This window comes from Bombus flavifrons, chromosome 5, assembly GCF_040668555.2.
Source record: "Bombus flavifrons isolate JBK064 chromosome 5, iyBomFlav1_principal, whole genome shotgun sequence".
NCBI lineage: Eukaryota > Metazoa > Arthropoda > Insecta > Hymenoptera > Apidae > Bombus > Bombus flavifrons.
In genome coordinates this window covers 9,252,387-9,263,854 of record NC_138446.1, presented here as the reverse complement: position 1 = coordinate 9,263,854, position 11,468 = coordinate 9,252,387, and positions in this window count along the sequence as shown.

The window sequence follows — 11,468 nt, the reverse complement described above, 5'->3', positions numbered from 1 at the left end:
CAGCAAACGTTAAATCGCTTTTGCCAATATCTTTCCCGCAAGATCATCCAAGAGAAACAAGGAAGAGGAAGCAAAGGGTCATCGAGGAGAGAAGAACCGGAAATAAGGCGAGGAAGAGAGGTGGGCCAGGCCAAGATCTGGGGTCATAGGTTCGTATACCTGCACGTTCCACGGGGACTTTGTCCGCTACCTGTTCGATCGGCAACGCGCGTGTGGAAACGTCGATTGTCGAAGGGCTGAGGGGACGCGATCATCCGGTATAACGGGAGAGGCTGTCAGGTACGCAGGTCAGAAGAGACCCAAGGGTGAAACGTTGCGGGTCACGCAGGTACATAACCCTCCAAGGGGCCCGTTTAAATGCCCTTACTTCGCGCTAACCCTTTCTTCGACACGCGAATGTTAAAAAATCTCCGATAAAATATGGTATACCGCGTTTCGTTGACCGGGTGCTCCGATTGGAGGACACTTGGCGAAGAAAAGAAATTAATGCGAGGCCAGAAGAGCAGGAAGGTGAGGAGGAAGGGGGCGCAGACATCGGCGAGCTCGGAGTTTAGAAACCGTTTGCGTAGAAGGAAGAAGATGGACAATGGGGTGGAGAGAACCGTTGGGTGTTTGCGGAGGAACAACGAAGAGAACGATCTATCGGGTCATGTTCTTTTAGGGTGACAGGGGTTGATCGATGACGACTGGTTCTGGTTTGATGTAATTTCGCGCTGATTAATTTGTTGCAACCCAAATGGGCATTGTATACATTGACGAATTAGTAGAATCAGATTGGCGATATTCAGCGTTGATACGTCGCTAATGAAATAGCAGATAGGATTCTTGTGCGTCTTCTTTGCTTCTATTTGAAAGCGTGTAAGGGGTAAGAGGAAACGGCGGATGGAATTTCTTCGCGATTGCGAAACGCAAGCTTATGATTTTTCTTATACGTTGAAACGGGAGAAACAATGATCGACGATATTTTAGATACAAATTAACGATAAAAGGAAAAAGGCTTGGTTTCAACTGGTCATGGTTACAAATAAGATTTTCTGTATTCCTTTTTCAAGTAATCGTACGTTGGAATAAAGTTAACGAAACGAGTATGTAATTTCTTATGCAGAAAAGTAGGTTCGCAGATGATGAAACAGAAAAAATAAAAAAAGAAAAAACAAACGACAGAGGGAAACTATGATTGTCACGGTAAAAACGAACGACTGTGTTGAAGCGAGGTTTGTTGCAAAGGTAGCATTAGTCACGTTGTAGGTAGTAAATAAATAAAGATAAAAGTAACGGTTGCAAGAACGATGGACGGCGGTATAACTTGCTACAATAAAAATCTACTTATTTTTCTTTTTCGCAGATTACAAATTTTTATACTCGCCTTCGAAAAATCTTTATGTCTTGCAACGATTATTATACATTTTTACGCATCGCTACACGCATATTAATTCTCTTTCGAATTTAGCAATGGTAAAATGCTTGGAATTTTGCTTCGTTGGTTATAATTTGACTCGTAGATCGGAAAATTTATCGGTAATGGACGTTCTAGAGAATTACAGATTCAGCTTCTAAAGTTAAATATTTCTTCCAGATATATCTATTGAATAATGTAAAGAATATGACGATGTAGTGGTCATGATAAGAGAGGCGATAAACTTTTACTGACGTGCCTGGTTAAATTTCAAGGCTCTGCACGGAACGCGTGCAATTCTCCGAGAAAAATTCGCTCGACGTTCTCGAATCTATGACCTACAACACGTGTTCTTAATATCCGCGACAGAAACCAAGCAAGTAATCTGTTTCTCACTTTTTGAAATTTTCCAATATTTAGGTAGATTTCCAGGGTCGAAACATTTGAATTTTTAAACTTTTAAATGTTCAAATTTCGGAAGGTTTGAATATTTATATTCTCAGATTATCGATCGTTCGAGATTCCAAAATTTCGAAGCTCGCACATCTTTTAATTTCGAAATTGTCAACCGTTGAAATTTCCAAATTTCCGAATATCCCAGCGTTTCCCGATTTTCCAAATCTCCGAATCTCCAGTTCCCATATTTCCCAATGTTCAAACCGACAAACATTCAAATTCCCCTGCGTCGATCCTTCAAAATCAATTCCAACGTAACCTAACGCTCGATCCTCTTAATTAAAAAATTGCGGAAAATTCTGCAAGAAAAGAGTTGCCGAAACACCACGAAATCCTGAAAACCCGCCAGAATCCCAAAAAGAAAATAACAACCGAACTAAAAATTCTCGAGGTCTGCAACGGAAATTCACGTTGCGCCATCGAAGGCGACCTTCTCCGCGCCCAACTGCTCACGATATCCGACCTACACGTAGCTACGTGTCGGTTGCTCTACATAAGATCGAGTCACCACCCTAATCACCACCCTGTAAACATTCTAACGGTCAAAAATTCCAACGTTCGTCCTTCCAAACCATCAAAACTGCATCGTCCATGTTCGAAGCAACAATACGAAAGTGGGGACAGAGATAGCCGTTGCTCTAGTTAACGAAATGCCGTGAAGTCCAGAAGCAAAGAAGAAGAGAGGAAAAGAAGAGGAACGAAAGACAAGGCCAATAAAGTTGGAAGGTTTTCGTCCAGGTGCGAGGATATCCCGCATCCCTCAACGGTTCATCGCATTAGCGTTCTCGCTGTGTTTCCCATCGTCCGTGGATACGCGTGAGCTGGACACGGAGAAGGTCACCTGTGTCTAACGGAATTTTTCGACCTGATTTAAATAGGTTCCACGTCGTATCACAATATATATATATATCATATATATCACGCACACAGTGAAACGTACGGGGATGTCCAGGTAAAATTCGATGACCGCGCGTTCCTTTTTGCTCGCAGCGGCAGAGAAATTTGCCTTTTCCAGGTAGCCAGAGTCCGTCCATGGGAAATCCATGGGAATCTAGGCCGGGCTGACCATTCGCATAGGTCAGTCGATCTCGAAATTAGAATATCGTCAACCCTTTGGTCTTGATACGTCTCCGGTGTGTAGCACACGTCCCCGGGACCTTTCTCTTCGAAGATTCCCGGGTCTTGGGCTTTTGATTCTTCTGCAGGGATGAGAGATTTGTTTGGGGAGGATAGTGTACAGGTAGGTTACAAGGGAGGATGAAGTGGACGTGGCCATGGTCCAGGGGATGAACATGGGAAACCGGCACCAGTTATTGGGTTTCCATGGGTTACTCGGTCTAAGATGGTTTCAGCTAGCTATGACGAACAGGCTATGCTTCGTGCATTTATGCGACGCTTAAAGCTGTAGTAACGTGTACGACGTACATAGTGTGCGACAAATGTGTACAAAATATGTAAAGTATAATGTTGATTGTAACATTTAGCGGGTAAAACGAATCTTCGCACAAGCTCGACTTGTTTTAGCGGTGGTCATACAAATCTCCGGCTTAGCGGCAAGTGGATTGGGAAACAGAAAGAAGAAAGGATAGGGAGGAAAGTGTGAAAATTCACAGTTTTGCGATTACGAAGATATTAAATGTATAGTAACTTGCTTCGTTCATTGAACGTTGCTGCTTGAACTGCAGCGACGTTACTTGTGACGAGTCAATTTTCGTAATTTGTTTTCAAATATAGATCGACTATCTTTCGTAACTTATTACGATATCATTATCATTCTTGCGTAAATAACATAGAGACGAATTGCGGTCGTTATTTTCTTGTAATTAGGATCCGAAGCAACATGAATTAGTCATTTTTTAAAACTGTTCTTCGCGTTTCAATACGCACAATGTAGTTACAGAAGCAAAATGGCAAAGACATAGAAAACGAGAAGAGACAGCACGAGTAGCCAATCTCGTTCGTTCGATTAAATTCAATTATCGCTTCTTGGTCAAGTTTAATCCTATCGCTTTAACGAAATTATCGTTTCTCGTCCGAGTTTCCTCGTATTATACTTATCAAGAAAATCACCATTTCCTGTCCAAATTCGATCGTGTTATATTAACAGAATACGTTGCACATAGAAAACTGTAAAATAAAATTTTGCTCAATGAATTTTCGTAGCGTGTTCGATGGAGAATAGCGTTTGGATGGTATACGGTGAAGAGTATTTAAGAAAGAAAATATTCAGGTCGCGTTAACAGGTAAGTACTTGGTATCGCGTCTCTTTACCAAAGTATACCAACTCGTCGGTCGGTTTGAGCTTCCAGAACTACTGATACATCGCGATTAACATAAATTTACAGACGGAACGTCCGGTGTACTGCCCTGCGACTGCCTATCAGCGTGGTAACTGTCTGCTTTGCATACACTTAATTCTTAAGCGTTATTTATTTCTATAGATGCATCGTGCTCGTTTAACAACCGAGAGAAATCTACCTGTTTTGCATAACAGATATTATATAATATTAGGTATAATAGCTGGTAATACCAATTTTATATTTAAATACGCGTGTTATGATAAACGTACGTAAGTATTTGCAACTCCCTGTGTGTAGATTTTAATTTGATAATATTCATTTCTTTTCTTTTTTCAACATAGATGAATATCTGTGTCTTTATGTTTCTCACGCGTGAAAATCGTTTATAAAATACGAAACTAACGTAATTTTATTCAATTAAAGATATTTGCATTTAAAGACGTATTAAAATATAACATTACGTAGAGAGATCAAGCGAACATTTTGTTGTTTCGCGTAACCTCTCGTAATTTCTTTGCCTTTCCCACCGTTCATAGTTTCTTCTATTTTTAACGCAAATTTCTTCTTTCTTTCAGTTCCAATTTCAAAGAGGCAAGATTCGCAAACAGTTTGTCAGGATTTCCACTTTTCAGTCTCACCTTAACCTCTCGTCAATTCTCTTAAAATTCTATTGCAAGAACGTCGATTAATTGAATTGCACGCGACTAGAACAATCCCAAACCAATGCCATTCAAATTTCCTGGAAAACTCTCGGCTCGTTGGATCTCGGTTCTCACTATCTTTCGCTTTAATCGTTAAAATCGTAACCTGTGAATGTAATTTTCACATCGATTTCAAATACCGATACAATCATTCAACCAAGACGTGTTACAACGTTCGCGTTATTTCAAAATGTTTTGCATAACACGGACGATACGCTACATTCGAATACTTTCGTTGATAAACAATAGACTGTTCGTCGCTCTTAAATAATTTTGCAGCGAGAAGGAACGATCGAGTTGGCGGTTCTGTTTCTCGATTAACTTTAAATTAAATTAAATAACTTTCTCTGGCGAGCTTCTCACGTACGTGACAATCCTATCACCGATCAATTTGCATTCAATGAAGCGACAAAACGAAAGGACGCAACAAGAAAAGCTGGTCGACGTAGTAAATGAACAGCGGGTGACGTCCGGGACAAACACATAATCAGACGCAAGACGATAGAGTATCCTCCTGACCTGAGGATCAATGAATGATCGACATCGATCGGCGATGATCCATATTCATGGCGGATTCGACGAGGCGACGACACTATGGGGGCAAAAAAGGAAAAGAGCAGGGAAAGGAGAAGGTAAAACGACGCGTCTCGGTTAGCCTCGAGCATCGGCCCGACCACGACTTATTCGCGTGAATGTAACGATGATGTTGCGCGTACCGAATGGGGTCGTAGGTCGTCGCAAACAATCCCAGTGTGTGGGAACTCGTGTCAGAAAACGACTGCGTTCGTTTGCAGCAAAAGACTTCGGGCGAAGGAGAGGGCGATCAAATGCTGCGGAGAAACTTGAAGATGATCGTGCCGGGCAATTAACAGAAAATGAGAAACCGCGTTTCAGTGGAAGGAATTTTTCAAGAAAATCATCGCTTTGGTTGGGGAAAATCGAAGTTTCACGGAGGTTTGTTATTTGTTCCGAGGAGTTTAATGGAATTGTAATAGAAATAGATTTGATAATTGAAATAGATTTGAACGCATCGAAATGGATAGAGTTTGATTAGTATTGAATTTAAAAATTGCGATTGGAATTATAATAAGAAGTCGTTACGTTCGTATCGCTTGAAACGGATGGTAGAGAACGTAATGTTTCCTGCGTATCGAATAATTTCTACAATTCCTAGATTACATTTTTGAAACATGAAATTCGATGGTGATCGAACGATACGAGATAGGTAGATGAAAGGAAGCTTTAACTTCTTGAAGGAAATAACAGAAACGTATTACGACAATTCTTGAAATCATTATTTCCAACGATATCACCAATAGGTACGTTAATTCTTCGATAATCGCAACAACAGCAACACGTGCCACCTTGGAACAGAAAAATATGACGAGTATTATCTATTACTCGGTCGTTTCTCCATCAGTGCTATTTAAACCACCATTCGAACTACAGCTAAACTAACTCAAACCTACATATATATCTGCTACATCCTTGTCGTTACCAGTCAATAATCGACTCTTAAGTCGAGGTAAATTCACTAGCTTCTCTGGCCTGGGCTAATTGTACGTTTGCTTAATAGTTGTATAATTAGTCACGATAACGAGGACGTTAATGCCTTCCTTTTTTTTTTTTTTTTTCAAGCGCTCGTTGCAGATACTTTCTGAGGTAAGAAAAACAGGAACCAAATAGCTGTATGCCGGCGATATGCTCGGCTAATGCCCGTCATTGGTTATATTCGGCATATCTAGAGTTGAAAAACGCGTGACTCATCGTCGCGTATCTGTGACGAACACGTAGCAAAGAATTCGCGTGCTCTCCGGCTAGAGCATTAAAAAAATATGGAGGTTCTGTTTCCAGTTTTCGAAATAAAGATTTCTATATATTTCAAGATGTACGTAGAATTCGCAACTTACGAGCTTGTTCAATGTAGCGAAGCAAATAAGAAAGTTCTCACTCGAATGTAAAATTCAACCCTTACAGTTAAGTTACACGGAACTTCGAAGCTACAGGATTTTTAGCATTAAAAAAAGTATTTAAAATTTGAGAGCTTCTTTGATACCGAAGAATATGACGAAGCGTTCGTATAAAGTTCAACCCTTAAGAGGGGGTAAGGTTAATTCGTACAAAAATAAGTCATGTTTTTGTGAATTATTTGTGACGACACAGTTAAAATCTCTTTATTAAAACCAATTGTACATTAAAGTATGACATTCGAAGAATATTGTATAAAATTTTCACGGAGAAATATTAAAAAATACGGCAATGGCAGCAATTATTCGGACGTGTCTCAGAGAAAAGTAAAATTGCTCATAACTTGGTGCTGGATCATCTGAAATAAAAAAATCAAAGTTCATTCGTTAGGTAACAGTTTTCCCCAGGTAACGCTGGGAGGGTTTTACGAAATTTCAATTTTTCACTTTTTTGGAACACTTTGAAGAGAAAATTAGCCTCAAATTTTCGCAAAATCGGCTAATTTATCCATTCAAAGTGTTCCAAAAAAGTGAAAAATTGAAATTTCGAAAAACACTCCCAGCGTTACCTGGGGAAAACTGTTACCTAACGAATGAACTTTGGTTTTTTGATTTCAGATGATCCAGCACCAAGTTATCAGGGCCACCGTAATTCTACCTTTTTTCCGAGACACGTCCGAATAATTGTTGCCATTGCCGTATTTTCTAATATTTCTCCGTGAAAATTTTATACAATATTCTTCGAATGTCATACTTTAATATACTATTGGTTTTAATAAAGAGATTTTAACTGTGTCGTCACAAATAATTCACAAAAACATGCCTTGTTTCGTACGAATTAACCTTACCCCCTCCCCCCTTAAAATCGAGTTACTGCGACGTTAACGAAACAAGAGGAACTGGTAGACTCGTATCATTTGATCGATTATCCTAACTCTTTCTTCGTCAGCCTTAACCACCCTTCATCCACAATTTACGATGCTCCATTTTACACCGAAATGAGTCTTTACTATCGCGTGATACTTGTTTTTCAATTTATTGAGATAATTAACAGTAAATGTTTCCTATGTTTCCTTCCTGATACCTCTCAATTTTCCTACAAATGTGAGAAATACCGAAAGCTTCAGCGTTTTTAATTCGATCTGCAGAGACTGTACAAGCTCGCTATACCTCAGCCAGCGCTATGACCTCAGCTCCATTTGAACGAAATTTTAATGCACATCTGACGAACTCATCGAAGACGTGAATTCTTATACATATAACGAATAACTTTATTATGAAAGGTAGGTATAAACAATTTAATTTTCATAGATAGTAGCACAGAAAAAGACTATACTTTCGAAAATTTTCCTTGGTATCTACGACCATCTAAGCTGTTCTTCGTGTTCTGAAACGTCGAATATTAATTACCATCAAGCTGCGAATTTCTAGAAAACTTGAAGGTGCAGGGAATGCGCGTAATTTAGGAAGATATACAAAACGTCCAAAGTCTTAATACTTTCGATAACATCTAGTACATGAAACAATTTTCTACCTAACATATTTATATTATACGAAACAGCATAAATATCCACGGTCTACTAACCAGTCAATTTAAAAGATCGTGTAATTAATTCCCGTAATACCGGCTAGCGAAATTGAATCGTCTTCGCAAAAGATATCGGTGTTCTATCAAAGATCACAGGCATCTGAAAACTAGCGATCGGAAATATCAAATACGAACCGTGTAAGTGGTGCGACAGATTCACGTAAACGAAGTTCCATCGTGATTGAAAGTGCGCGTCCGCATAGATAGAGCTGTCCCGTCCCCCCTCGCTGCTTTTTCGTCCGTCGTTTTCCTCTCTTTCAGCGGATAATCGTTAAAGCAGGTGTCCCCGACGAGCGTGGGAGAGCGGAGCGCCACCCAGCGCAACTCCCAACCCATTACTATAACGAACACCAAAGCGTCACCATGACGACCCGTGGAGAAACACACGTGGGGTTGTAGAGCGGCCCGCTCCCGTTTTTTCTCTCCCTCGCACCCATACGTCTACCGTTTCCCCTCCCCCTTCTATATTCACCCTCTTCCAACAAGCAGCGCAGAGTCTTCTCTCTTCACCCTCGCTCGTTTCCTCCCTCTCGACATTGCCTTTTCGTTCTTTATATACTCTTGGCTCACTCTGGCCACGGTGGCTCGTGCTTTTTCAGCGAGCAACGCGAGCTACCCTCGCCCTCCGACCTCTTTCACCCACAGCCGGAATATCTCCGACTAGCCGTCTCTACGTTTGTGAATTAAAGCCCGAATGAGCCAGCCAACGTTACCATGGCCACCGGGCTGGTTGCCATCGCGATACTTAGGCACAACATAAAATCGCCACTTTGACGATTCGTTTCGGGCCATTGATGCCACATCAGAATCAATTTCACCCTCCTCATCGTCCTCTCGCTATGTCCCCCTATCTATATATCTATGGATAGACGTGGGCGTAATTCGTGGTACGAGGGAAATCAGCAAGATGATCACCGTGACGCGATACAACGAGGGGATGAAGCAGGCAAGATGGAGGATAAAGTGACGTTCAAAAGCGTCCAAAGCGTAGAATTACTATTGAATTACTCGGTGAATTATAATTACCAGGTAACTCGATTGTATCGTACTCGTTTGAGTCGTAATTCGTTCGTTCGAATCTTTCGTTCGATTAGATCGCGCTGGAATTTGGAATTGAACGATGTGATTGAAAAACATAAATGCAAGATCGAGTCACGTACGAATACGGATGACAACGCCTTATGAACATGCAACGAGTATAGACGTGAAAGGCAAATATAAATATTTATCTCGCTTCTTCCGAGTTGCGAACTATAATTAATCGAGAAATTTCGATTACGTAATTCGATTAGAACGTAATCGAGTACAGCGTAAGTAAATTACGGTGTGATTGAATTAGCACAACCGTGTTGCACACTTCAATTTCCGGAAAATCGATGTTGAAAATCGATCAATTATATACATAGGTGTACGTGTTTGACCAACTTCTGGAAATATTGGTTGGAGCAGTAAGTTCAGTAAAAATTATATATACTGTCTTGTGATAATGATATAATATTTGTAGATAATATCTTGTATTATACAGGGTGGTTGGTAACTAGTGGTACAAGCGGAAAGGGGGTGATTCTACGCGAAAAAAGAAGTCGAAAATATAGAATAAAAATTTTTTTTTTAATTTTTCCATCGAGACAACGATCTACAGTGAGATCCGTTATAACGAGACGCGATAAAGTGCACGCGTACCGAGCGAAAATTCAAAGTCGATTTTCTCGAAAACAAAGCCTCAAACGAAAAATGTCTATTCTATATTTTCGACTTCTTTTTTCGCGTAGAATCACCCCCTTTCCGCTCGTACCACCAGTTACCAACCACCCTGTATATAATATTCGATATATTATAATCCTTGATTATACGAAATAACACTTGGTATGCTGTTTAAAGAAAATACGGACGAACTCGTTGCTCAACCTGATAGAATAATCCAAATAAAAATTCCTTTGCGTCGAATCCGGAACACTGGAACCTTTTGAACTGACCATTTCTTTCACAACGAAGCTTCAAACCTCCAAACTCAGATTTCTTTTCCTTTATTTTGTACCGTAGAATCTTCCTGTAGATTTCACACCCAAGTACAGATGTAACAAATTTAGACTCGCGATGTATAAATCGAATATTCGTATCGACGATGGTAAAGTTAGTTCCGTTTTCAAGCGTAATTTTTATCGGCGAACGTTCATGATCCACGTTGAATCAGCTCGCTTTCTGGTCGGCTTGTTTCTTGCTCGGGCAAATGACTTTCTTAGAAAGGGTTCACCACGAACCTGACCGCTGTTGGGTCGACGTAATTTTGTTTAATGGTACCTTCGATGACGAGGCACGCGTAACATTCGTTTGGCGAATTATGGCCTCTGTCGTGTGGATATTGTTTAGGTTCGATTGACGTTGAAAATCGTCGAAATCGGGTTGATATCAGGATATTCCTCAGTTTTGAATTTTGTTGCTTGGTTCGCCGAATTCTAATGAAATGTCTTCGCACTTGTTAGACTGGAAATGGTGTTAAGATATTTCTTGCTTCTTGGTTTTACATTGATCGTGTAGTTATCTGAATGTCGATAGAATCTTGTTGGTCGTAAGATTACAAAATCGAAGAGATCGACGGAACTGACTTTTTCTATTTGTCGCAATTTCTTCACTCGCTTTCTCATCCTCTTTTAGATTTCTCGTGAATTTAGATGTTCTTCTTCGATGAATTATAATTTTCTATTCATCGAACATTTCTCTTCTATTTCCATTGATCTACAAAATTCTTTAACCAACGTCACGCGTCTCTTTACGTTAAGATTGCTCGAATTTTCTTTCCTCGTACAGAACTGAACACTTCATCATCATCTCGTAGCTATATCTGATTCGTACGTTGCGAAAATAAATTTCGTATTATACGAATTACTTTTCCAATCAATTTCCTGTCTTCTTTTTTTTAACAAATTCTTCATTCTTCCGCTCGCCTCAAATCTTTCGTCTAATTTTTCAACAGACTACGACATTACGTTCTTCCGCTATCTAGCTATCTTTCCAATTATCATTCCGATCTATCTTTTGTTCTTAGCTTTAAAGTAAAAA